This window comes from Hibiscus syriacus, unplaced genomic scaffold, assembly GCF_006381635.1.
Source record: "Hibiscus syriacus cultivar Baekdansim isolate YM2019G1 unplaced genomic scaffold, ASM638163v2 tig00110864_pilon, whole genome shotgun sequence".
Classification (NCBI taxonomy): domain Eukaryota; kingdom Viridiplantae; phylum Streptophyta; class Magnoliopsida; order Malvales; family Malvaceae; genus Hibiscus; species Hibiscus syriacus.
In genome coordinates this window covers 373,985-401,453 of record NW_024062893.1, presented here as the reverse complement: position 1 = coordinate 401,453, position 27,469 = coordinate 373,985, and the positions used below count along the sequence as shown (strand labels likewise).

The following is a 27,469-nucleotide window of genomic DNA, read 5'->3' as shown; positions in this document are numbered from 1 at the left end:
CAGTGGGAGAATCGATTCCCTTCACTGGGAATCGATACCCCAAAAGTATTCTAAAAATTTTCTTAAAATGTGGTTACTATTCATTGCTACAGTAACTTCCGAAAATACATAAAAATTCCATTTTGTTTCCAATTTTATTAAACAAAGCAAATAAAATATTAATAATTACATGCCACTAATTAAGTCTACATTACATCTTAGGATGTCTTACTGATATAGAAATATACTTCTTGATGCTTGATGTCGCCTTGAACCCTTTATTCCTCTATTGGCTTTTTACCTACGCGTGAAAATCATCACACGCTAAGTATATACTTAGTGAGGCAATTAAAATAATAACAGTGCAATACAACTCATGCATGAATTTCATTATAAAAGCCAAATACCTTAAAATCATATTACCATCATATCCAATATTTTACCATGATCAAAAGAATATAACTGAATATAAAAATTATTTTCCAATATACTTGTCAATTATTCCATAAGCTTGTAAGCTTATTTGAATACTTATCATTTATTAACTAATAAACCATATACCATAGACAATAGCCCAATATAAAGCCTTAAGGACCCTAGTACACGAGTCAATTATATGCACCGTAATGCAACCCCGAGTATGACACATAAGGTCGTGTCCACCATCTGTACTAAGTATCCTTCAGTACAGTCTCGAATATGACACATAAGGTTGTGCCCACCATATACACTAGGTATCCTTTAGTGTATTCCCAAATATGCAGCCTCCTGTTGGACTCTATGGCATGCCAACTATACACTGTCCCTCAATGACTTACTTGGGCATACAATCTATTTTATTTGATCCATCCATGGCAAAGTATATTATCAATATTTAACAATGGGGCAGTTCATACCCAAAATAACATTCATGATAAAATATCACATTTTTCCAAAATCAATGCATTATAATTTCAAACTCTGACATATCAATGTCATGTCAATTTATAAAAAATATGCTATAATATCATGCTGATAAAACAAGGTCGACTTATCGCAAGTCTTCCTGATGATGTATAAAACATCCATGTATAATTTCATGCATGTATTGCACTCACCTTGACACTTTATATCTTTCAAAATATATGTGACTCACTATTGTCCGCAATAAACCCCTTTTCTATTTGACTTGCTTCGATCACAAATCAATCGCAATCTGAATTAATCACAAATTCATAACGATACATATGTTAGTATTGTACTAACACAAACACATCCCAAAAACTCCATAATCATACTTGAAACTATTTAACACCAAATACTTTAACACTAATTAATTACTTTTAATATTGGAACCAACTTTTCCAATTTACACAAAATGGTCCTTCACCATTTTATCACTTAGATTCTTAATATCAATAATTCCATCATTGAAATTATTACCATTCAAATGTTTTGACAAAAGCATAATTACATTTAAGTACCTTAACTATTTAAATGTTGTACTTAAATCACCAAACTTTTCAAACTTTATGAAATGGTCCTCAATTTTTTTCTAAAACTTGTAGAATACTTCCTTCATCATTTCCAACCCATATATAATTTTTCTCACTCAAACAATCCATGGCCAAAACTTAAAGAACAAGTTCTAGAAAAATTAAACATGTTCTAATCATCATACATACTTAAATATGAATCTACTACCTCACAAACATCCATATTCATCATCAATTTTGTGATCCCTTATATGAACACAAACCCTTAAATTTGGGATCTTTGAACACCAACAAGATTACCATGCAATATTGGTACCAAAAGATAGAGTTTTTCGCGTATAACAATTTTCTATTTACAACTTACTCAAAATCCTAAATAAATTACTTGAAAATTGAGTTGAAGCTTTCTCTTACCTTTGAAAAAACCCACGTATGGTTGGAGAAGAAGATAGCAAATTTGGGTGAAATGTTGGGTGCATTTCATCTTATTTTACACTATATTCCACTATAAATGAATATAATATTCATTTAATTGGGATATGACCAAATCACCCTTAATGAATCTTCCTATTCACCATAAAACGATGACAACTCATCCTTATCATATTTCAAAGTCAAAGCTAAATTATTTTGACTTTAATTTCTGAAATTTCCCATGAAATTTCAAAACTTGCATTTTAGTCACTAAATTCCATTGTTTCGATTAAATTTGAAAAATTGCACATTTCCAGACCAAATTTCTCTGATCCAAAATATTAAAATAATATTTCCAACCATTTTATAACATCCTTCAATTTTTTGTAAAATTCCAATTCAATCTTAAATTACCGATTCCTTACCGATTTTAACCCTTTCTAATTTTTTCTTTACTAAAATTCCAAATCCAAAATATAATTTCCACAAAACCCCACTCTCAAGAGTGAACTATTTATTTATGGAATAAAATACATTTTAGGAACTTTATCACTTAATTCCCTAAATTTTCTTCCAATTTTTTACTTTAACCATCAAATTTTCAAAAGTTACATTTTGGTCATTAACCAAAATTTGGGGTATTACATAAACTACGTCAAATACCACTCATCTTTAAGATCGGGATCAAAAATGCCACTGACGTTTCAATTTTGCTAATTTTAGCACATACTTTTATGTTTCACTACAATTTTGACACTCCTCCGTTAATCCGTTAACGGCACGATGACATGGCGTTCCAATGTCGTTACGGCGATGACATGGATGACTTTTTTAAAGTTTTTTAGTCCATGTAGGATCATTATTAGCATTTGATTTGTACTTTGTGTGATATAAATACCTAATTTATAACTATAACCCTAAATTACCCGATTTGCTTCCTTTCTCCTCTTTTTTTCAGCAGTAGAAGAAATAGGAAGAAGGAAGAAGAAGTTTGCCGGTGGAAGAAATAGAATAATGGAGCAATCCCTTGCATATCTAGTCTATGGGTGTGGATATCCAACTCAACTGAGGACATCATGGTCCAATGATAATCCTGAGAGAAGATTTTTTGGCTACAAAAACTATGGGAGTTTGGTTATACCTGGTTGTCGATTTTTCTGCTGGTTTGACCCTCCAATGACTCCACGAGCACGCGTTGTTCTTGTGGGATTGTTGAAGAAAATCAAAGCAACTAAAACTAAAAGGAGGAATGAGAGAATTGTTTTGAGTGCTATTTTTATTTTAAGGTTTGTATTGGGTTGGTACGTAAACTATTGATGTTACAACAATGGTGATGGTGATAAAATTTAGGGTGGAATTTGTGATGATGGTACTTTTGGTTTGTAATGGGACGAAAAAATGAGGGTGAAAATTTTAGGATTAACGGGTTGGTTCTTGTTAAAAATGATAGTGCTTGTTAGATGGTTTTGTAAAATTAATTTCTGAGTTTTTCTTGTTAAAAAAACTTGATGCTTTGATGCTTACAATTTTTTTTACCTTTAAAACGTCAAACAAGAATGATAAACAAAATAAATTTCATTCAATTAGAGTTGTGGTTGATAATCAACACATGTGTACAAAAACATAAAGTGCACATAAGCACTTAAGTTAAAACAGTATCAACCTATAAAACCTAGCAAAATATGAAACAAAATATCAATGTGAATAAACACATGTGTTTTAAAGACATAGTTCATAAATGTAAGTATTCAATCCAAAATTCAACCCAAGTATCTAAGTTCTGAAATCATCCAAATAAAGTTGGAGAATAGTAACCTATAACATCCTTGGTCGTTTTGCAAAAATAGTTCCACAGTCTTCTTGGGAAGTCTGGGTTATAGTGCTTAACTGGCTTAATTGTTGGTTGGCAGTCACATCTTCTTGTGAGGGTGACATCCATATAATTGTCATTACAGTTTCTGTTTGCTGGTTGGTTGGATAAAATGTGTGGCCTGGAGTAGGAATAAAGACAAATGGAGGCTCAGCTTGTGATGATGATAGTGGTTGTGATGATGGTGCTTGTGATGTTGCAGTCTTTGATGATGGTGTAATCATTGTTGCAGTTCTTCTCCTAACCTGTAGTCATAGTGTACCAAAATCTCAAAACATAATTGTAATTGTGATATAAGGTTAAAAAAATAAGAAATATATACATGTAGTTTTCTCCGGATGTGCTTTGATTCAACCCTTCTATCGTTGGTTTCCCTTGTTGAGTTGAAATTAGGTCGCCTAGGTGGCATGTTGCCTCCAACTATCCCTTTGTAGGTCCTTTGGTTGTGTCCTGGTTGACCACACTTGGAGCAATACATCATTAGACGTTTCTTGCTCATTGTAGCATGAGAATTTCTAGGCTCATCTGCTTTCTTTCTCTTCTTTTTTTAGGTCTTCCTGGTGGTCTTCTAATTTTTGGTGGTATAACTGGTTCACAAGTGGTGTCAGTTAGCCACAGATTGGGGCCTCTCATGGGTTGAATGAAGTGACTATAAATTTATCATTGAGTGGTTACAAAATCAGAGTTGTGAACATAAGCTTCAGGTCTTTGATTATTTAACACCATTACAGAAACTGCATGTATGCATGGGATTCCTATCCATGAAAGAAATAAAAGTAGTTAAATTAATAAAGTAAATGAGAACAATATTGTAACATAAGACACTTGATACAAACCAGGGAGATCCCACTTCCTACATGAGCAGGAATGATTTTCTAAATCAATAGCATGTTGGTTAGATGGTCAACAGACACTTGATATTTTTTACCTCCTGCGTGTGTAGGCCAACACCTACACATAAAAATGAATCAAGAACAAATAACTTAAAGTTATAATTGGAAACAAACTTAACAGTACATACACATTAGTAAGAATAAATAGTTTAATAATACCTAGTGGATTGTTGAATTGCAAGTTCAATTTTCTTTTGGATTCTTGGACACAAACTTCCAGTGTACTTGTTTGCAACTTCCTTTTTCTTGGAAATGTTTTCCATTATATTGGTCCTCATCATCTCCATTAAAGTCAAAATTGGTTTATCGCGAGCTTCCAGAATCATCTTGTAACAGAACCAAAAAATGGCTTAGAATAATATTGTAATATAATCATATTTAAATAATTTTATTCATTTTACCTTGTTAAAACACTCAGACAAATTGCTGAGTAGCATGTCTGATTTACTCCTTGGGGAGAAATGAGATTTAGACCATTGGGCAGGGTCTTTTGCATTCAACCAATCAAAGGTTGGTTTTGATAATGTTTTCAGTTATCAATTGCATCTTCATACTTTTTTTGTAGGTAGCTCTAGTTGCCTTCCACAGTGCATCCTTTAAGTTCTTTCCTTTGAATTGAGCATTATTCTTAAAGTTGGAGTACAAGTGTCTCACATAAGTCCTATGCTTAGCATTAGGTAAAACATGCATCATTACCTCAATCAATCCCTAAAAAACAAGACGCATCGTATTAGAAAATTATTCATAATATAAAGGAATAATTAATTAAAGGGTAAACCAAAATTACCTTTTGCTTGTCTGACATAAATGTGATATTATGGGAGGTTTCAATCTCCAAATTAGTTACCAACGGTAAAAGAAACCAAGTCCAAGATGATTCATTTTCACTATCAACAATAGCATAAGCAATTGGATAGATGTTGTTATTACCATCAATACCAACAGCAGCCAAAAGAGTACCTCCATAATAGCCCTTAAGGTGACAACCTCTATACTAATTATAGGTCTACAACCTTTGAAACCTTCTTTGCATTCTTGTAAACATATGTACATTCTTTCAAACACCCTATTATCCAATTTTAGAATGGTTGTGCTTCCAGGATTAGAAGACCTCATTTCTCTAAGATAATCATATATCTTTGAGTATTGACCCTTTTGACTCCCAATGACCATATCAAGAGTTAAGTGATTAGCTCTCAAGCACTTACTCAATGACACTTTATACACATGATATTCTGATACATCCTGTCTTAAAGTTGTAATTGGGTACTGAGGATTAGCCCTAAAGTTTACAAGATATGTTTTAGCCATCCACTTATAGGTTACATTTTATTTTTAAAACCCAACAAACAATTATGATCTTCTACATAAGACTTAATCTGACATGAGGTGTTTGTTTCATCTTTTCGATCAACCCTTGATTCCCAAATATACCACGGACACCCTTCCTTACAAACAACATGCACCCTAACACTTTAAGTTTTTTTGAATCTGATATCAACCCTATTCTTAATCCCATACTACCTGACAGCCTCTTTGAACTTCAACTTATCACCAAAAAATCATTCCAACTTTAAACTGTGGGTTTTCCATATCAGCTTCATCGTTAAACTCAGGACATCTATGTTTTCCTCAACCTTTAGAGTCAGACTCAAAATCAGATTCATTTTCAGTATGCAATGACTCTACTCCATCAGTTCATTAATATTTCCCTCATCTATATTATTTAACCCATTAAAATCTCTTTCAAAATCTACTCCCACGTGTACCTCATGTACAGACCCCTCTTCCTCACTCACATCATTTTCACTGTATTCAAAACCACTTACAGAAGAATCAGTGTCATCAGCAACATATTATATATCTTCTTCAGAGTTTAACTAAGTCTTGAATGTTTCATAAGTTTCATGAGTTTCATGCATTTCAGTTATAACAGTTTCAAGAGTTTCAGTTGCATTCTGATAACTGGTTTCAGTGGTTTCATTCGAAAAGTTTGCTTCATTTTCTTCTAAGTACAAATGAATGTGTCTATTCATCGGCATATCTTCTAACATGCTAATGATATCACAATCTGTTCTTAATGGCTTAACAATAAATTTAGGCTCAGATTATTTCCAAAACAAATGCCACAAACCAGAATAACCTAACACTTCCACAATATCATACATTTCAATCATTGACATACTATCCACATGGCACATATCAATAAAACTTACCTCCTTTCCAGTGTATTTAAAACTAGATGAATTTACCATAAAGCCACCATGGTGCAAAACAATTGTGAAATATTCAGATTTTCTACCTGTCAAAACTAATTATAAAATCAGTCAGCATTAAAAATTTACTTTACAATACAGATGGTCCCCTTACACTACTTTTAGAACACTGGTAGCAAATATATAAAACCAGTAGATGGGCCATCATTAACTTGTAAAAAAATAAAATTTGGGACCACCATCGATGACAACTTTAGAACAATTAATCATACAAGCAGCAAATTTGATGCAACAACCACCGACCATAAAAAGGTTTAAAAATAGTCAACATCCAGCAATATACATTTATATGGATAAAATATTCATTCAATATAGTAATATGCACCGGCATAAAAATCATGTGGGAAAGCAACAACAATCATATTTAGATCGTATAAAATGCTAAAAACCCCAACAAAAAAACCCGAAATACCAAAAATCATCCATAATTATCATATTTTATCACAAACCTATAAAAACCTAAGAAATAAAACCCTATTTAAGTTACATAATTAACGAAGAAAACAACAAATAGTTAGAGATAGAGTTTTTTCATAAAAAGAACCCTAAAAGTATTTCGAAAAAATCCCTATAAGTATTTCGAAAAAATCTTTAAAAAACATTTGCTTTTCAAACGCTATTACCATATTTCATGCTCGTCATTCCTTTGGATCGCAAGAATTGTTTCTCCATTTTGCTTTTGCAGTGAAATATGAAATGAAGGAAATCTTTTTCAGTGATAGAGAATTCTTAGACTCTTTTGGAATACAAATGAACGAAAACTTTTGGTCCATTCATCTGATGGGTGGTATTTGGGAAACCAATGCAAAGTTTTAATTTTGTTTTGGAATACTAATGAATTGTTTAATGGGTTTCGGGAATAATAAAACAAAAAACTATAAAACTAAACCGTTTTAAGAATACAAATAGTCATTTACAAAACTATGTCGTTTTAATAAAAACCGTCCATGACATCGTCGTCACGGCATTGGAACGCCATGTCATCGTGTCGTTAACGGATTAACGGCGGAGTGGCAAAATTATAGTGAAACATAAACGTCCGTGCTAAAATTGGCAAAATTGAAACGTCAGTGATATTTTTTATCTCGGGTTTAAAGATGAGTGGTTTTTGACATAGTTTACCCTTATTTATAAACAAATATAAAATTAAAATGTATTTATAAATATCAAAATTCATAATGATCGTGTAATCATGATGTTTTTTTTTCTTTTAATGAAGTTAGTGTAATATTATTTTGTAATAGCCGCAAAAAAATTTACGGAGAAATTCTAAATTCATAATTATGATATTATCAATCAAGTAATACACAATTTTAAGAATGAAAGAAAAACAACGCATTAACGCTGTAAATGAGACGAGACAGATCGTGAGTTACTTGAGATCGCCTCGATCAAAGCTCGATAAATACTAGAATCGAATGGACTAGACTCGAGCTCGACTCGAGTTCTTAACAAGCCGAAACGAGCTACTTGAGATTTGACTCGAAAAGCTCGATAAATACTCTAGAACGAATGATGTTGTGATTTAAAAAAACAATGAAATAGGCATTTACTTCGTAATTTGATTTTCAAATCAAAGTTAGGTGTATAAAATTTAAACCAAATATTTCAAAGAACTGATGAAAACCGCACATAAAAATTAAAATCGCATGTAGAAATTAAAGTTTACCTGAATAGGGCTGCACGTAGGGATGGGCACAGGGGCGGGGCAGTTTTTCTGTTTGCCTCGATCCCTATTCGAAAATCTATGGCTTATACCCGGTCTTGATCCGTTCCGATAATTTTTAGTTTTTCTTTCGTCTCGAATTCCTTTTAATTTTTAAATTAAAACCACGATCCGATCCATCCCGATAATTTTTAGTTTTTCTTCCGTCTAGAATCCGTTTTGATTTTTAAATTAAAACTCTGACCCGACCTGACCTGAATATATTAATATTTTAAAATAATTAAAATAATATATTTTATAATAATATATTTATAATCATTTTTTATTTTTAAATTGTTAAAATAATATATTTTATAATAATTTATTATATTTTTAATAATTAAATAATATATTTTAACAATATAAAAATAAAAATATTTAAAATATTAAATATATATATATATATAGTCGGATCGGGTCTGTGATTTTTCACCTTAAACCCGACGTTAGCCCACCTCAAATCCCTAAATTTCAAAAAAAAACCGCCCCAATAGGATCATATCAGATCGAAACTCCTCCTAACATTGTGATGTATAGATGCGATTAGAAACTTGAAATCATATATATGAATATCATCTTTTAAAATAAATAAATAATTATTTCTGAGAAACACGTGTTGATAACGTGTTGTGAAATAAACAAAACAAGATAATAAGAAGAACAACAAGAAGAAGAGATATACAAATAAAAGAGAGAGAAATGTATTATTATAATGAGTTGTATACAATATTTTCTCTTAACTCCATATTCATAATCATAAGGAGTAGATGTCATATAAAATTCTAAATCTAATGGATATTAAAATTCCAATAATAAAATATATCAAAATCATATCTTATAAATAAAGATAGCGATAGTACATAAATAAATATTTATAACAATTTTTAATATTTTTAAGTTTTCTCATAGATTTTTAATTTACCTAATTTTTTAAATATTTTTAAGTTTTCTCAAGCATTTTTAACTTACTAAATATTTTTTTTTATAATTTTTTTCTTCATGTTATAACTATAGATATTTAACATTTTAAATTTATTTAAATATTAATTTTATTACTATAAAATAAATTTATTTATAAAGACAATTAAATAATATTTGAGAAATAAATGATTAATATTTATAGTTATAAAATGAAGATTGATTATTTTTGAAAAATTATAGAAAATGATTGAAAATTAAAATAAAATAACGTTTAGATAAATTAAAAATATTTGAGAAAACTTAAAAATATGAAAAAAATAAAAAAAACACAATGTTTATGTAATAAATATAAATATAAATTTGATTTTATTTATATATAATTAATTATCATTACAATTCACTCTATATATTGTTATTGGTAGGATTTTAACAAATGAATAAGATGATCTTGTGGTTAAACGTGGAGCCATCTACCCATAATATTCGGGTTCAAATATGGTGTCACGTGGCAATAGTTGATTGATTGTTAATTACTTTATTAAAAATATAATTAATTTAAAAAATTATTAATATAAATTATATGTTAATATTTTAATCCACATAGATATATCTCGTCAGAAAAAAATAATATTGATCATTAATTAATTAATTATTTTCATTAATTAGAGGTATTTTATTTCAAAATATTTAAAAGAATATGATTCAAAATGGTCATCTTATAAAAAGCAAATTTATCATTATGTCTCATGAAAAATATAAAAAAAATACATAAAAATAATTAAACGCAAATTTATAAAACTAATCAATAAAATAAAAATAAAAGACTAAATATTAAATATTAAATATTACCATGGTTATCTGATATGTGTATATCAACCTCGAGTAGGCCAGCACCACCTCACCTTGAACGTACACGTTCCATCCCTCTCCCCCTTGCTTATTTCAGTCCCTCCTTCAATCTTCCATTGTTTGCAAAACTCTGATTCTCCTTTCTCTCAAAAGCTTTGGGTTTTTTCTTTGTCAAACCTTCAAGTGGAAACTCAGGCCTCCCTGTTTTCATATGTTTCTTTATCTCAAACGTCATTTTCCCCTTCGTTTTCTTCTTCGACTCATCAGCTTTATTGTCCAAGAAATGGAGGCCAACCACAAGGCACTGAAACCTTTAAGGAAGTCGAGAAGGAGTTTGATCTTGTAACCACGTTGTCTCAAGTTTATCTGGCTCGCCAAAAGTTCACTGATGACTGTGAAGCTTCAATCAACGAACAAATCAAGTGAGTTCTTTCTTTTTTAGTTATTAAAATCAACTCTGTATTTGGAAAAAAAAAGACATCTTTTATATTTTCTAATGTTTTGTGAATTTATTTTGGAAAGACAGTGTCGAATACAATGTTTCGTATGTGTATAATTCAATGTTTGTGTAGACACTCATTTTTTTTCCGAGACTTATTTAATATATATATATATATATATATATATATATATATATTAATATTATATTTTATCTTTGTATTCTAGTTTAAATAAATATTAGTATTTCAATTAAGATTTAGGATATTATTTTAAATATTATTTTATTTTATCATTGTTTTAGGTATTTTAGTTTAAATAATTTTAAGTGTAACTATCTTTAGCTTGTTTTTAAAATTTTGAAGTCTATAAATACCCTCTCAGGGTGAGCCTAGAATAACACACACAGATATGAGAATAATATCTTCTTTTTTTCTCTAGCTTTCTCTCTATTTTTCGCACACTTCTTTATTTTTTTAAAATTTTGTTTTCAACAATTATGCTAAGTATGATTTTGGTCATGCTTAGCTAATTGTCTTTTAAGCCGAAGTTTAAAGAGAATGCTCAATCCCAAACGCGAGAATTCATATTCAATTTTTCGATAACACACTTAGCAAAATTGTTTACTAAGAGGAAACTGATATCAGAACTAGTTATTGTTGAAACAACATAACCGAATCGGCAGTGAAGAATTGTCCTTGTAAGCCGACGTGAATTTTGAAGTAAAGATATGTTTCAATGATCCGAGGAATTTGAGGTAAAGCTGAAGTCTAAGGCTGGTTTCACTATAAGTTTATCTTTATCTCAATATCATTATATTATTTATTTAATTATTTTCTTTTATTTAATTCTTATCTTTTATTTTAAAAACAACTTTTAAAAACCTTCTTTTTATCTTTATTACTATTATTTATTATTTTATTATAATTATTTTGTATTTTCTTTAAAATTTAACAATTTTTTTATTTTGTTTTATTTTATTTTACCACTTTTTTTATTTTGTTTTGTTTTATTTTTATTTTATCTTTTAACATTTTTTATATTTTATTATTTTTTCTGAAATTTAATATTTTCTTCATTTATTTTATTTTTTCTTTTAATATTTTTATATAACATTTTTAAATTTAATATTTCCTTCTTTGATTTATTTTTTTAAATTTAATTTTTATTTGATATTTCTTTTATTCTATAATCTAACGTTTTCAACTTTTTAGAAGTAATTTTAATCGATCAAAAGTAAGTAATTCGAATCGAGTCTTTAAATTTAAATTTAAATTTTCGTAATTAAGACATCCGACAAATTAAAATGGTACTGAAAGGGCATTTCAAGGGTGCTAATCCTTCCTTGATTATAATCGACTCTCGAATCCGACATATTTCTGGTGAAACGCAGATCAGGTAAGCTGGTGTCCGATCAACCTAAATATTTTTTAAAATGATTGGTGGCGACTCTAACCCATTTATTCAAGTCGAAGCAAAATTTCGGGCCCAACCCAAAAGACAGACGCTACAACTTGGCGACACTGCTGGGGACAGGTAAGTGAGTCATACCAGAATTAATTTTCAGTTGTCTTTTTAAGAGAAAATAAAAAAATTTAATTTATTTATTCGATTCTAATTATTTATCTTTGATTATTTTCAAATAAATAGTTGTACTGACTTTTTTTTTCAATGATTTCAGATTTTTAATTTTTTATCTCAGGCTCTATACCCAAGCTCCAAACCCTTTTAAGTAGAGGTGAAAGCGACGCCTTCGTGAAATTTATTCTCCGTATAGGCCTAGCAAGTAACATTCGAGATTCATATACCTTATGTCTTCGTGCGAATTTATTCTCCGTATAGATATAAGGGAATGTATCCTCTCGAGTTTAACTTGGTCCACATAGGCTTGTAATGAGCTTATGATTGAGGGTCTGGCAAGCCCAAGGGGGCGAAAGCAATGAGAACTCAGGTACCTTCTTTAGAACCTAAACCGGGAGACTACAGGGAATTAGAGCCCACCCCGAAACTTCATTTCAAAACCTATGATGTTTTACCTTCTTATTGTTTTATTTTTACTTTTATTATTATATTATTTATATATTACTAACTGATTTTTCTTTCATGTTTGCTTTTTATCATTTGCATCATAAAAAGAGGTAATTGATCCAAAAAAATGTTTTTTTGCACACGAATAATCTGTATTAATGAAAAAGGGGTTGTAATGCAAGAGGCGAAAAATGTCGAGATATGACTATGGTCCGAAAAGACTCGGGAAAAAAAGGAGACAAATTGCAAGAAAACTATGTGTCAGATCTGGTTGGTTATGCTTTTGTCAACCTAAAGCAGAACGATGCTCAAGAACTACAGAGCATTTGGGATAGCTGAAAAAATGACCAGAAAAGGAAGTTCTGCCAGCGGTATGGTGATATTGCACTTCTACTCCATGTCAAAACGGATGAGCCCTAGTACAATTCTGGAATCCGGGGTACATCTTCTTCACATTTAACCAAGAAGACATGGTATCCACAATCGAAGAATATACTGCTTTGTTGCATTGTGAAGGACTCAGAATGGATCGGGTTTACACCAAGCACATCAAAAGTCAACTTTCTAAAAATGGGTTGACAAAGGTCGAAGGGGTAGATGGGAAAAAGGTTATTGACCTAGAGAGGTCCCTTCAAAGACAACAAGAATATGATGGCAAAACGATAGCTGAAATTGGATGCCATTGTTGACGAATTCAAAAAACAAGCAAATGAACTTTAGATAGTTCCTTTTGATGGAGGATTTCAATGGTGTTTTCATTGGGAACAGGCTCAGGAAAGGATAAAAGCCAGAGATGCAGTCATCCGAGATTTTTTTGAACAAGTACAAAAAATAGCTCGTCACTTGCACGGTTTAGCAAGGGAAGCCGGAGTGGTCCAACAAGGTATTCAACTAGTGACAGATGAAGGAAGAACACTTGTCAACCTATTAGAAGCTGTTCAGGGTTTAGAGGATTTAGTCAGAATGTACCTTTAAGATATTTTTGTCTCTTAAAAAGAATAAAACACTTTTGTCTCAATAAAGATTATTTATAATAACAGACATGTTTCCGGATCAATGCCCCTAATTCTCATGCATCATGCATTATTTTCATACCTTGCATTTTTCCATGATTTTAAATTCACATTAACTAACAGAAAAGTGAACAACATAAGAGGAAGGAAATTCAGAAAAACCGAGAAAAAAGATTGGCCATATTAAATGGGAGTGAATTTCAATGGGAACCCATGATTTTCCACCTCTTTATAAAACATTTAAATCTGGTGGTTAAGAGTTTGGGACAACTTCACCAGATTTAGAGGTTGCTTTGAAAGATTGGAGTATTAAAGTTATAATCACAGAGAATGTTGAAAATATGGACGGGTCAGGAATAATCCCTTTACCACCTGGATTGGTGCTTAGAAACTGGATGGCTGAAGAATTACTTATGGTTTTCAAATTTCTTTCAGAGTCCCAAGATAATGATAATGTAGGTGCTGATGATATTGACCCGGAAGTGGATTTTGAACAGTTCTTTTGTCTTGGGGAAGTTGATGAATGTGAAAATGAAGACGAATGCAATTTACCTTCCGAATTGTTAAGAATGATAGAAAGAGAAGACAAGCAAATATTGCCACATAAAGAGAAAATCGAAGTCATGAATCTGGGTACAGAAGAGGAGAGAAAGGAAGTCAAAATTAGCACAACTCTCTCAACTGAAGCAACACAAAACTTAATATTCTTACTTCAAGAATACAAAGATGTGACATGGCGGGACTAGATACGGATATGGTAGTCCAAAAACTGCCCATCAAACTAGAATGTAAACCTGTGTAACAAAATCTAAGGAGAATGAGACATGAAATGCTCCTTAAGATCAAGGAAAAGATCAAGAAACAATTCGATGTCATCTTCCTTCAAGTGGCCAAGTATCCGGAATGGGTGGCTCACATAGTGTCGGTTCCAAAGAAAGACGGAAAAGTGCTCATGTGTGTTGATTATCGAGACCTTAACAAGGCGAGTCCCAAAGATAACTTTCCTCTACCGCACATAGACACTTTGGTGGATAATACTACAGAGAATGCTTTCTTCTCATTCATGGACGGATTCTCAGGATATAACTAGATTAAGATGCATCCTGAGGACATGGAAAAGACCACATTTGTCACAATATAGGGAACTTTCTACTACAAGGTGATGCCCTTTGGACTAAAGAATACTGGGGTAACATATCAAAGAGCCATGGTGACATTGTTTCATGACATGATACACAAAGAAATCAACGTTTATGTCGATGACATGATTGTCAAAGAACAAACCGAAGATGAACATGTCGAGAATCTGAGAAAGCTCCTTCAAAGATTAAGAAAGTTCCAGCTAAAACTGAACCCCAACAAATGTACCTTCGAGGTAACATCCGAAAAGTTGTTAGGCTTCATGGTCAGCATAAGAGGTATCGAAGTCGATCCAGATAAAGTCAAAGCCATCCAGAATTTACCTTCCCCAAAAACATAGAAAGAGGTTCGAGATTTTCTAGGCATGTTAAATTACATAGCGCAGTTCATATCTCAATTGACCGACAAATGCAACCCAATTTTACGCCTTCTTCGAAAAAAATAACTATGGAACATGGGATAAGGATTGCCAGACTGCATTCGAGAAAATAAAAGAATACTTATCTTGCACTCCTATCTTAATGTCCCTCATTCAAGGTAAACCTCTATTCTTGTATTTATCCATATTCAAGAACTCAATGGGGTGTATTATGGGTCAGCATGATGAATCCGGGAGAAAGGAAAGGGCCATTTAAAACCTGAGTAAAAAGTTCACTGATTGAAAATCAGATATCCTCCCGTCGAAAAGCCCGATGGCAGATGTTGTTATCCGAATTTGACATCAATTACGTAAGCCAAAAAACTATAAAGCAAAGTGTCATATCGGATTTCATGGCAAGCAGAACTGCTGAAAATTATGAGCGACTAGACTTTGACTTCCCAAACGAAGATTATCATGGCCTTTGCGCAAGGATGACACGTACAAATCGACAAATGGACCAAATTTTTTCGCCACTAGATTGGGGAGTATTCATTTTCCCTCTCTTTGTTTTTAAATTCGACATACATTTTGGGACAAAACAGATTAAGTGAGTGGGGAAATATAAGCATGTCATCAATTTTTTCCTTGACTTGTTTGATTGTTTGAAATTGAGTTATTCTGATATTGATGTGTTGGGATCATTGGTTACTAGTCTTGAACTTCACTTTATACTCTTGCTTCCTTTTGGATTGTGATCATGTTTTGATCGAATTTAATTTTCATGATTGGTGATTGGTATAGCTGGTGAATTTTTTGTTGAGTATTGATATTTCATGCTTTTGTCGATAGAGATGAACTTGACTCATTGCATATAAACCTTTCTTGTGAGATTTGAGCCTCACGAGCATATATTTTATTTATTGCTCATTGTTTGACTAGAGTGTACCAGACTAATTAGGATATTGTAGAACTTGTAATCATAATGCATATCGAGACAACATATTAAACGTAATGTTTTAATGTGATAGGGTCACCTAGGATACACTCACTTTTCCTAAAAAGCCTACCCGTTTACATATCCACTAGTGAACCACATTTGAGCCTATATCATTTTCTTTGTTTTATACCTCATAATTAAACCCGAAGCTTTTCTTTTTTTTATTTTCCTCTCTTTTCATACCCTTACTGAGACTTAAGATATTGTATCACTCTTATTCCATGAAAAAAATCGTTATTTCAAAAAAATCAAAAAGGAACAAATTGTTCACTGTTTCAAACAACAACAAAAATGAAGAAAAAATTAATAGTTTCAATTGTCTTTCATATATTATTTTTCCTTGTTTCATTGTGTTTCATGTCAATTCATGGATTGTTCTTAATTATTTCGATCTCTTGTTTCTGTATTTTAAACCTTTCTTTTTGGCATTTTCCCTACCCTAACCTAAGCCCCGTTACACCTTGTTTAAAGACCCCTTGATTATTGCATTATGTTCATTTTTTGTAGTGGAGACTTGATTGGATTCCAAGCCTATGGTAATGTTTTGGTTAGTTTCGGTTTGAGTGATTTCATTCACACCAAACACTTTGAGCAGATATGTACGAATCTTTGTGAGGTATTGAGTCATGTTTCATTGAAATTGGCAATTAATTGGGATGTCTTGCTTACTTTAAATTTGCTTAGTTGTTTCTTTGCTTGATTGTAACTTGAATAAGGTAAATGTCATGAACTTAGTTCGATTGGAAGTTTGAGGAATAAATTGAAATTGAATATGACAACTTATGATTTTGACATGTTAATTGAGGAATGCATGAAGACAAGCATTGAATAAGTGAGGGGGAATTTGATAAGTGCTTAATTTAGTTAATATTTTGCTTTTAAATTACTCCTTAATCATTGGCTTTTGTGGCTTATTTGTTCGTTTTAATTCATTTTCTGTGCAGGACGTCAGATTCTGGAAATTACACTAAAAGGAAGGCATTCTGCAATTTTTTTATTATTTGGTCACGGTTGGAGACATGGGCACGAATCTAGGCATGACACGGTTTGACGTGGCAGTTTCTAGAAGATATTCGGAAGTCGTTCAAGGCTTATGCACCATACCTGAGATAACTAAAAGGTATTGCCCAAACCAAGACTATTAATAAAATTTTATACATCGGATTTAAACATAGTGAAGAATCCAAGATCAAGATCAGAAATTCAAGGCCAAAATAGTGCTTAAGAATCTCAGGATCAAATTTAGTCCATCCAACCAGGAATACAAGTTCAATGGATTGAGCGAACAATTATGCAAATATCAGATGTTTTCAAATATAGCCCAAAGGTGTAAAGAATGAAACTAGTGACGTAGAGATAACCAGAGATTGAAGCTTTAGAGTCAAGTTTCAACTTTACAATGAAAGATATTCAATTCAAAAGAACCTTCAAAAAGATCGATGGTGGTTGCTAAACTCAGCGGCAAGGAGCTACGCCTTAACTAGCTTGACCTATAAAAAGATCGATGGATCTTAGAATCAACCTCAAATGGGTTTAAGAGCCAATTCAGATGGGTTCGAGAGTTGATTCAAAACAAATTCAATTTATCTTAACTCAACGGTGAATGGCTAGCTTCCAGTAAAAGTTTTCGATCCATATTTCAACTCCACGACAGATGATATCTACTGAAAGACTACCTCACTTGGCTTTCTCGCAAAAAAGGAGTCACTCAAAGAACATCTCACATGACTTTCCCATGAATGGGGTCATCCAAAGATAATCTCACCTGGTTAAGACCCGCGAAGGGGAACCACCTGAAGAATATACCACATGACTTTCCCGTGAAGGGGAGTCATCCAAAGATCATCTCACCTGGTTCAAACCCGCAAAGAGAAACCACCTAAAGAATATACCACATGACTTTCCCGTGAAGAGGAGTCATCCAAAGATAATCTCACCTGGTTTAGACCCGCAAAGGGGAATCACCTGAAGAATAAACCACATGACTTTCCAATGAAGGGGAGTCATCCAAAGATCATCTCACCTGGTTCAGACCCGTGAAGGGGAACCACCTGAAGAATATACCACTTTACTTTCTCGTGAAGGGGAGTCATCTAAAGAATTATGACCGGATTAGACCCATGAAGGGGAGCCATCCTTCACTTAGAGTAACCGTTCACATCATAGCTCAAGGCAAAAAGGGTTATCTGTCAACGAAAACTTTCAAGTTCGATTCCATTCAGCTCGAAGGCGTATCAACCGCATGGTAGCAGCGAGGAACTACTTGCCAGTTGAAGTTTAAACTAGGGTCTTTAAGTCAAGAAGAAGACCTAGGTTGGCTGCGATTTAACAAGAAGGGACTATCTCCCAGCCGAATTTATAGCATAGCTCAAGGCGAGAAGGGCTATCTGTCAAAAAAAACCTTAGAGTTTGATTTCATTCAGCTCGAGGGCATATCAACCATATGATAGCATCAAGGAACTACTTTCTGGTTGAATTTTCAAACCGAGGTCTTTAAAACGAGAAGAATACCAAGGTTGACTACGATTTGGCAACAATAAACCACCTTCCTATTCAAATTCCGATCTCACGAAGAAGGATATCATTTCAAGACTGACCCAACTTCGCGACAGTGAAGTCATCTGCAACTACCGAACGAAAATTTGTCCTTTTATCTTTGTCTTATTATTCGTTACACGAAAAATGACAAAGAGGGGCAACTGTAGACACCCATTTTTGTCCGGGGCTTATTTAGTATATATATATTAATATTATATTTTATCTTTTTATTCTAGTTTAAATAAATGTTAGTATTTCGATTAGGATTTAGGATATTATTTTAAATATTATTTTATTTTGTCTTTGTTTAGGTATTTTAGTTTAAATAGTTTTAAGTGTTTTAATTAGGATAAAAGATATTATTTTAGGAAATATATTTATCTTGTTTTCAGGAATTTGAATGTTATAAATACCCTCTCAGAGTGAGCTTAGAATAACATACACATATTTGAGAATAAAATCTTCTTTCTCTCTCTATCTTTATCTCTATTTTTCGCACACTTATTTATTTTCTTTTAAATTTTGTTTTCAACAATTATGCTAAGTATGACTTTGGTTATGCTTAACTAATTTTCTTTTAAGCCGAAGGCTCAATCCCAAACGTGAGAATTCATATTCGACTTTATGAGAACACACTTAGCAAAATTATTTGCTAAGAGGAAACTGAGATCGGAACCAATTATTATTGAAACAATATAATCCGAGTCGGCAGCGAAGAATTGTCCTTGTAAGCCGACGTGAATTTTGAAGTAAAGATATGTTTCGATGATTCGAAGAATTTGAGGTAAAGCTGAAGTCTAAGGTTGCTTTCACAAGTTTCTCTTTATCTCAATCTCTTTAAATTATTTATTCAATTATTTTATTTATTTAATTCTTATCTTCTATTTTAAAAACAACTTTTAAAAAACCCCTTTTTATCTTTACTACTACTATTTATTATTTTATTATATTTCCTTTGTATTTTCTTTAAAATTTGACACTTCTTTTTTTATTTTATTTTTTCACTTCTTTTTTATTTTATTTTGTTTAATTTTAATTTTCTCTTTTAACATTTTTTATATTTTATTATTTTTCTTTTATGAAATTTAATATTTTTTTCATTTACTTTTTTTCTTTTAATTTTTTTTATATGACATTTTTTTAAATTTAATATTTCCTTCTTTGATTTATTTTTTTAAATTTAATTTTTATTTGATATTTCTTTTATTTTATAATCTAACGTTTTCAATTTTTTAGAGGTAATTTCAATCGATCAAAGGTAAGTAATTCAAATTCAGTCTTTAAATTTTAATTTTCGCAATTAAGACAACCGAAAAATTAAAATAGTATCGAAAGAGCAATTCAAGAGTTTTAATCCTTCCTTGACTGTAACCGACTCCCGAATATGACATATTTCTGGTAAAACGCAGATCAGGTAAGATAGTGTCTGATCAACCTAAATATTTTTTAAAATGGTCAGTGACGACTCTAACCCATTTATTTAAGTCGAAACCTAATTCCGGGTCCAACCCGAAATAGGGCCGTGAGAGTTTGCCTACTTCTACAAGGACACGTTGCACTCAATGGGTTTTGCCAAGTAATTCTCCTTGAAAAATTTTGAGTTTGCTTAGCATTATGGAACCCTCTTTTTGGTGTTAAGCTAACTTCAGACTTTCCCCTGAATAGGTTCTTCAAGGAATCAAGTTTAGAAGAAAAGAGAGGATGCTGAGAAATTTATGGAATACCAGGTTCTTTTGCTTATTGTTGCTATTCTTTTTTCTTTGCCATTGTTTTCCGATTTGGGTTGTTTATAATTTATCAAAATAAACGAGGTGGAAAAGTGAAGCTGCAGTCCATATTGACGCCCCTCTTGTAGAAAGTAAAAAATAATAAATGGGTTGGCACCAAAAATTATGTGCATAATTTTTTATTATTTTTTATATGGTCAAATTACAAACTCTAGTCACTAAAATTTAGGGTATTTACAAGATTAAGTCCTTAAGATTTAGCTATAAAGACCCTATCTCATTTAACTTCAAAATCATCACAAAGCATTCTAGCTTTCTTCCAATACTAGAGAGAATTTAGAGAGTTTCTTGAGAGTTGTTTTCTCCTTTTTATCAAGAGAGAATTATCATTATTTTCTCCTTGGTAGATCGAGAGAGGTTGTAATTCCTATTTTTTCTCATAGTGAAATTCTTCTACCGTTGCCCGTGGTTTTTACCCTATATTATTTAGGGGTTTTCCACATAAATTTTGTGTCTCTTTTATCTTCATTTTTATTTTCTCAAATTATCAGTTGTGATTTTGTTCCATTCGATAGCCGTCTTCCGCAACAATTGGTATCAGAGCTAGATTTGAGTGTGTAATATCTGTTTATTGTCTTTGTGGTTGCCACCAAAAGGTGGATCCTCTAACATAAGAAAATAAGAAGGTATTACCCATTCTTTGAGGTTTTAGAGAACTATTCACGATAGTGAAATAGTGGGAGCTATCCGAAATAGAAGCTATGGCAACAAAATTTGATATTGAAAAGTTCAATGGGAGAAATTTCTCATTGTGGAATTAAAAGATGAAGGCTATCCTGAGGAAAGATGGGTGTCTAGCGGCTATCAGTGAAAGGCCGTTGGATTTCGCAGATGACAACAAATGGAACGAGATGGATGAGAATGCTATGGCAAACTTTCATCTAGCATTAGCAGATGAAGTATTGTCAAGTATCGAAGAGAATAAGATAGCTAAGGAGATATGGGATCATCTCACAAAACTGTACGAGGCCACATCGTTGCACAATAAAATTTTCCTTAAAAGGAAATTGTACACTCTCTGTATGCCAGAATCTACTTCAGTGACGGAGCACTTAAATACACTGAACACCTTATTTTCTCAGCTTACATCCTTAAGCTGTAAAATAGGAGAACAAGAACGTGCTGAACTTCTACTTCAAAGTCTACCGGATTCGTATGATCAACTCATCATCAACTTGACAAACAATAATGTCACCAGTCTAGTCTTTCGTTGCAAGCTGCTGTTCTACAAGAAGAAAATCGGCGCAAGAACAAAGAATACAGACAAGTAAATCTGCAACAAGCAGAAGCTTTGACAACGATGAGAGGGAGATCAACAGAACGTGGCCAAAGCAGCAGTCACAAACATGGTAGATCGAAGTCAAAAAGCAAAAAGAATTTAAAGTGCTACCACTGTGGAAAGAAGTGTCACTTGAAGAAGGATTGTTGGAGTCTAAATAAAAACTCCAATCCACAAGGCAATACCGCAAACACTTCAGATGATGGAGATGCTCTATGCAGTGAAGCGTCAACCACCGTGGAAGGTAGAAAATGATTTGCAGATATATGGCTCATTGATTCGGGAGCAACATATCACATGACCTCAAGAAGAGAATGGTTCCATCATTATGAACCTGTCTCAGGAGGATCTGTGTATAGTTGCAATGATCATGCCTTAGAGATCATTGGTGTGGGAACCATCAAATTGAAGATGTATGATGGAACAATTAAAGTTGTTCGAGATGTGCGACACGTGAAAGGCCTGAAGAAAAATTTATTATCCTACAGATTGTTGGATAATAATGCAAGTAAGATTGAAACACAAAAAGGAATCATGAAGGTGTTTCGTGGAGCGCTTGTGGAGCTGAAAGGCGAAAAGATAGCAGCAAACTTGTACATGCTGAAGGGAGATACTTTGCTAGAAGCAGAAGCCTCTGTTGCCTCATGTAGTTCAGATTCTGCAATGTTATGACATCAAAAACTTGGACATATGTCAGAACAAGGAATGAAAGTCTTTGTGGAGCAAAAACTACTTCTAGGGCTTAACAAAGGTAACACTTCCGTTGTGTGAGCATTGCGTAACAAGTAAGCAGCACCGGTTGAAATTCAACACGTCAAATTCTAGAGCCAAAAGTGTTCTAGAATTGGTGCACTCTGATGTATGGCAAGCACCAGTTACATCCCTAGGCGGAGCAAAATACTTTGTCTCATTTATTGATGACTACTCCAGGAGATGTTGGGTGTACCCTATTAAGAAGAAGTCAGATGTATTTTCCACTTTCAAAAATTTTAAAGCGCGGGAGGAACTTGATTCTGGAAATAAGATCAAGTGTTTCAGAATAGATAATGGATAAGAATACACAAGTGAAGAATTTGATGACTTTTGCAAGAAATAAGGCATCAAAAGACAGTTCACAGTGGGAAACACTCCTCAACAAAATGGAGTGGCAGAGCGGATGAACAGAACCTTGTTAGAAAGAACAAGAGCAATGTTGAGGGATGCAGGCCTAGAAAAATCATTCTGGGTAGAAGCAGTCAATACCGCCTGTTATTTGGTGAATCGAGCTCCATCAACTGCAATAGAGCTAAAGACACCAATAGAGATGTGGACTGGTAAACCAGCTGATTATTCAAACCTCCATGTATTTGGAAGTATTGTGTACGTGATGTACAACGCCCAAGAAATTTCAAAGTTTGATCCAAAATCCAGGAAATGCAAATTCTTGGGGTATGCTGATAGAGTCAAGGGGTATCACTTATGGGATCCCACTGCCCACAAAGTGATCATCAGCAGGGATGTTATCTTTGTAGAGGATAAACTACAAAGAAAAGAAGACGATGATAGAACTGAAAAGTCAGAGAGACTACTCAGATACATGTGGAAAAGGAGGTTGAACAAGGAGATTCTTTTGAAGCAGAACCAACACATTATGAACAAGAACCAGAGAGTTCTGAAGCTCCAACAACTTGTCAATCAGATCGTGTGAGAAGACGTCCCAATTGGCACTCAGATTATGTTATAGAAGGTAATATTGCATAATGTCTTTTAACAGAGGATGGTGAGTCATCAACATACCAAGAGGCAATAAACAGCTCAGATGCTTCACTGTGGATGATGGCGATGCAAGAAGAAATCGAAGCCCTTCATAAAAATAATACATGGGACCTTGTGCCACTACCACAAGGAAGGAAGCCAATTGGTAACAAATGGGTCTTCAAAATTAAGCAAAATGGTGACGATCAAGTTGAGAGGTATCGTGCAAGACTGGTGGTCAAAGGATATGCTCAAAAGGAATGTATTGATTTCAATGAAATATTTTCTCCTGTGGTTCGACTAACAACAGTTCGAGTAGTTTTGGCAATGTGTGCTACATTGAACTTACATCTAGAGCAACTAGATGTTAAAACAGCTTTTCTTCATGGAAATCTTGAAGAAGAGATTTATATGCTCCAGCCTGAAGGTTTTGAAGAAGACGAAAAGAAGAACTTGGTTTGCAGGTTGAACAAATCTTTGTACGGTCTAAAGCAGGCACCGAGGTGTTGGTATAAGAGATTTGATACCTTCATTATATGCCTTGGATACAACAGACTTAATGTTGACCCTTGTGCTTATTTCAAGAGGTCTGGTGATAACGATTTTGTTATATTGCTGTTGTATGTGGATGACATGTTGGTTGCAAGACCCAACAAATATCATATTGAAGAATTGAAGGCACAACTGGCTAGGGAATTTGAAATGAAGGACTTGGGATCAGCAAACAAGATTCTAGGGATGCAAATTCACCGAGACAGAAGTAATAGGAAGATTTGGCTTTCACAAAAGAATTACTTGAAGAAAATCTTGTCACGATTTAGCATGCAAGATTGTAAGCCAATTTCTACCCCTCTTCCTATTAACTTCAAATTATTCTCCAGTATGAGTCCTAGCAGTGAAGAAGAGAGGATAGAGATGTCTTGAGTACTGTATGTATCAGCAGTGGGAAGCTTAATGTTCGCTATGATATGCACAAGACCAGACATTGCACAAGCAGTGGGAGTGGTTAGTCGGTACATGGCGAATCCAGGCAAAGAGCATTGGAATACAGTAAAGAGGATCCTGAGATACATCAAAGGGACCTCAAATATTGCATTATGTTACGGAGGATCAAACTTACTAATCAATGGGTATGTAGATTCTGACTATGCAGGGGATTTGGATAAAAGCAAATCTACTACAAGATATGTGTTCAAAGTTGCTGGTGGAGCTGTAAGCTGGGTTTCAAAATTACAGTCAGTTGTGGCTACATCCACAACAGAGGCAGAATATGTAGCAGCTACACAAGCCAGTAAAGAAGCAATTTGGTTGAAGATGCTATTAGAGGAGCTTGGGCACAATCAAGAGTATGTCTCTCTGTTTTGTGACAGTCAAAGCGCCTTGCATTTAGCAAGGAATCCAGCATTTCATTCAAGAACAAAGCACATACGAGTTCAGTACCATTTCATTCATGAAAAGGTGGAAGAAGGGACGATAGATATGCAGAAAATCCATACCAAAGATAACATAGCAGATTTCATGACGAAGGCGATCAATACTGATAAATTTATTTGGTGTCGATCCTCCTGTGGCCTGTCAGAGACGTAAGCAACATGATGGTACAAGGTAGAAAGAATGGTGTGAAGATATGATTGTTCCAATCAAATCTTCAAGTGGGAGATTGTAGAAAGTCAAAAATAATAAATGGGTTGGCACCGAAAATTAGGTGCATAATTTTTTATTATTTTTTATATGGTCAAATTACAAACTCTAGTCACTAAAATTTAGGGTATTTACAAGATTAAGTCCTTAAGATTTAGCTATAAATACCCTATCTCATTTAACTTCAAAACCATCCCAAAGCATTCTAGCTTTCTTCCAATACTAGAGAGAATTTAGAGAGTTTCTTGAGTGTTGTTTTCTCCTTTTTATCAAGAGAGAATTATCATTATTTTCTCCTTGGTAGATCGAGAGAGGTTGTAATTCCTATTTTTTCTCATAGTGAAATTATTCTACTGTTGCCCGTGGTTTTTACCCTATATTATTTAGGGGTTTTCCACGTAAATTTTGTGTCTCTTTTATCTTCATTTTTATTTTCTCAAATTATCAGTTGTGATTTTGCTCCATTCGATAGCCGTCTTCTGCAACACCTCTCTGAGTTTGATCACGAAGAGAAAGGAGATGCATTGTATGGTGAGTTTAATATTATTGGAGCTTGTCGTTGGTTTGGTAAAAATGTGCTTCATTTCTTATTTGGTTGCTTTCTTTCTTCTAGTTTCATTTTATATGGTTGGTGTGTTCATATATCAACATGAACAGCACACAATGAGATATACATTCACTTGTTAACTCCATTAAGCATCTTGAAATTTGTCCTGTATTCATCTCATTATCTTTCTTAATGTTGACTTGGATTGCTTGATAATGTCATATTTTTCAAAAGTTGTGAAAAATGTACTTCGGGTGTTAGCATGTTATATGCGATAGAAGCCTATTGTGTCTAATTCTTTGGTTCAGCAATGGAGCTCGCCTTGTCTCTTGAGAAACTAACAAATGAAAAGCTATTGGACCTGCATAGTGTAAGGTTCTCCCTCCCTATATAATTCTTTTCTATCTTGTTATATGTTTGTAACTGTAAAGTTTGATTTTAAAAATGCCAATAAGGTCTATGGCTTCATTAATTAGGTTTATGTAATCATTGGATAAAATCATGATCCGCAGATGGAAGTTTCTAAAATGATAGAAAAATAGTTCTATTTGAACTAATAGTCAAGGCTTTGGTAAACAGGTAGCTGTGCGGAGCCATGATGTGCAGATGACAGAATTCATTGAACGCAAATATTTAGCTGGGCAGGTATAATAAAATTTCGGTTTCTATGAAATTTTCCTTTAGTGATGAATGCTGGAGTCGGGGTTTTGATCCCGTTGTGATTTCTCGTTATAGGTGGAGCCTGGAGGCCATCAAGAAAATATCAGGATACGTGGCTCAGTTAAGAAGAGTTGGAAAAGGACATGGTACGAATCTATTCTTCTTTACAGCCATAGTTTGAAAGGTGCTATCTTTAACTGCATGATTTGGTCTTGTTCATCTATATTTAGGGGTGTGGCACTTCAATCAGATGCTTCTTCATGCTATTGCATAAACTGCATCAGTCCGTATCTGAAGTTGTTTTGGTTGTATAACTAGTGTTCTGCTTGTAAGTTGTATAAACTGTGTTGTAAGAGAGATATGAGGTACTTCTTTTAATAAAAGCTGGGGGATGAAGATGAGGTTGTAAGTATGAAACTTGGATTTCTTTTTTGAATTTTCCACATGTATATGTTGTAAAATTAAACTCATCAGCTTTTATCTTACTTTTAATTATAATAATTACAATCATTGATTAAAAAAATATGACAGTTGTCCAACATTAAAGTAATAAAGTGGAGATGCGGGGTAACGATCCCCGTACCTCTCACATGCTAAGTGAGCGCTCTACCATCAGAGCTACATCCCCAATTAATAGTAACGTATCATATTAACATTTAGAACTTAAAAAACGTTTACTACATACTACAAAGGACAACCAATGAGCAGCAGCAGCTATTGGGAACTAGGAAGTGGAAGACAAGCCCTTGGCCTCTTCTTGTCTTATGTTATCTGCTCTATTGGATAACTATGTATCGTTTCTCCTTTTACATCCCTTTTGTTGCCTAGTAATCCCTGAAAATTAAACTGAAGCTGTAGAGCCTGAAAGGCCTGTTGGTATCAAGCTGTGGGGGCTCACTCAAATACTCACTGGAGTCGGCTTAC

At 33.2% G+C, this 27,469-nt stretch overlaps 2 pseudogenes; both read left to right on the top strand.

Annotated features, from left to right (window-relative positions):
- Positions 1-2,882: 2,882 nt before the first annotated feature.
- Positions 2,883-26,819, top strand: LOC120143862 (annotated as a pseudogene).
- LOC120143910 lies at positions 15,826-15,889 on the top strand (annotated as a pseudogene).
- Positions 26,820-27,469: the final 650 nt, after the last annotated feature.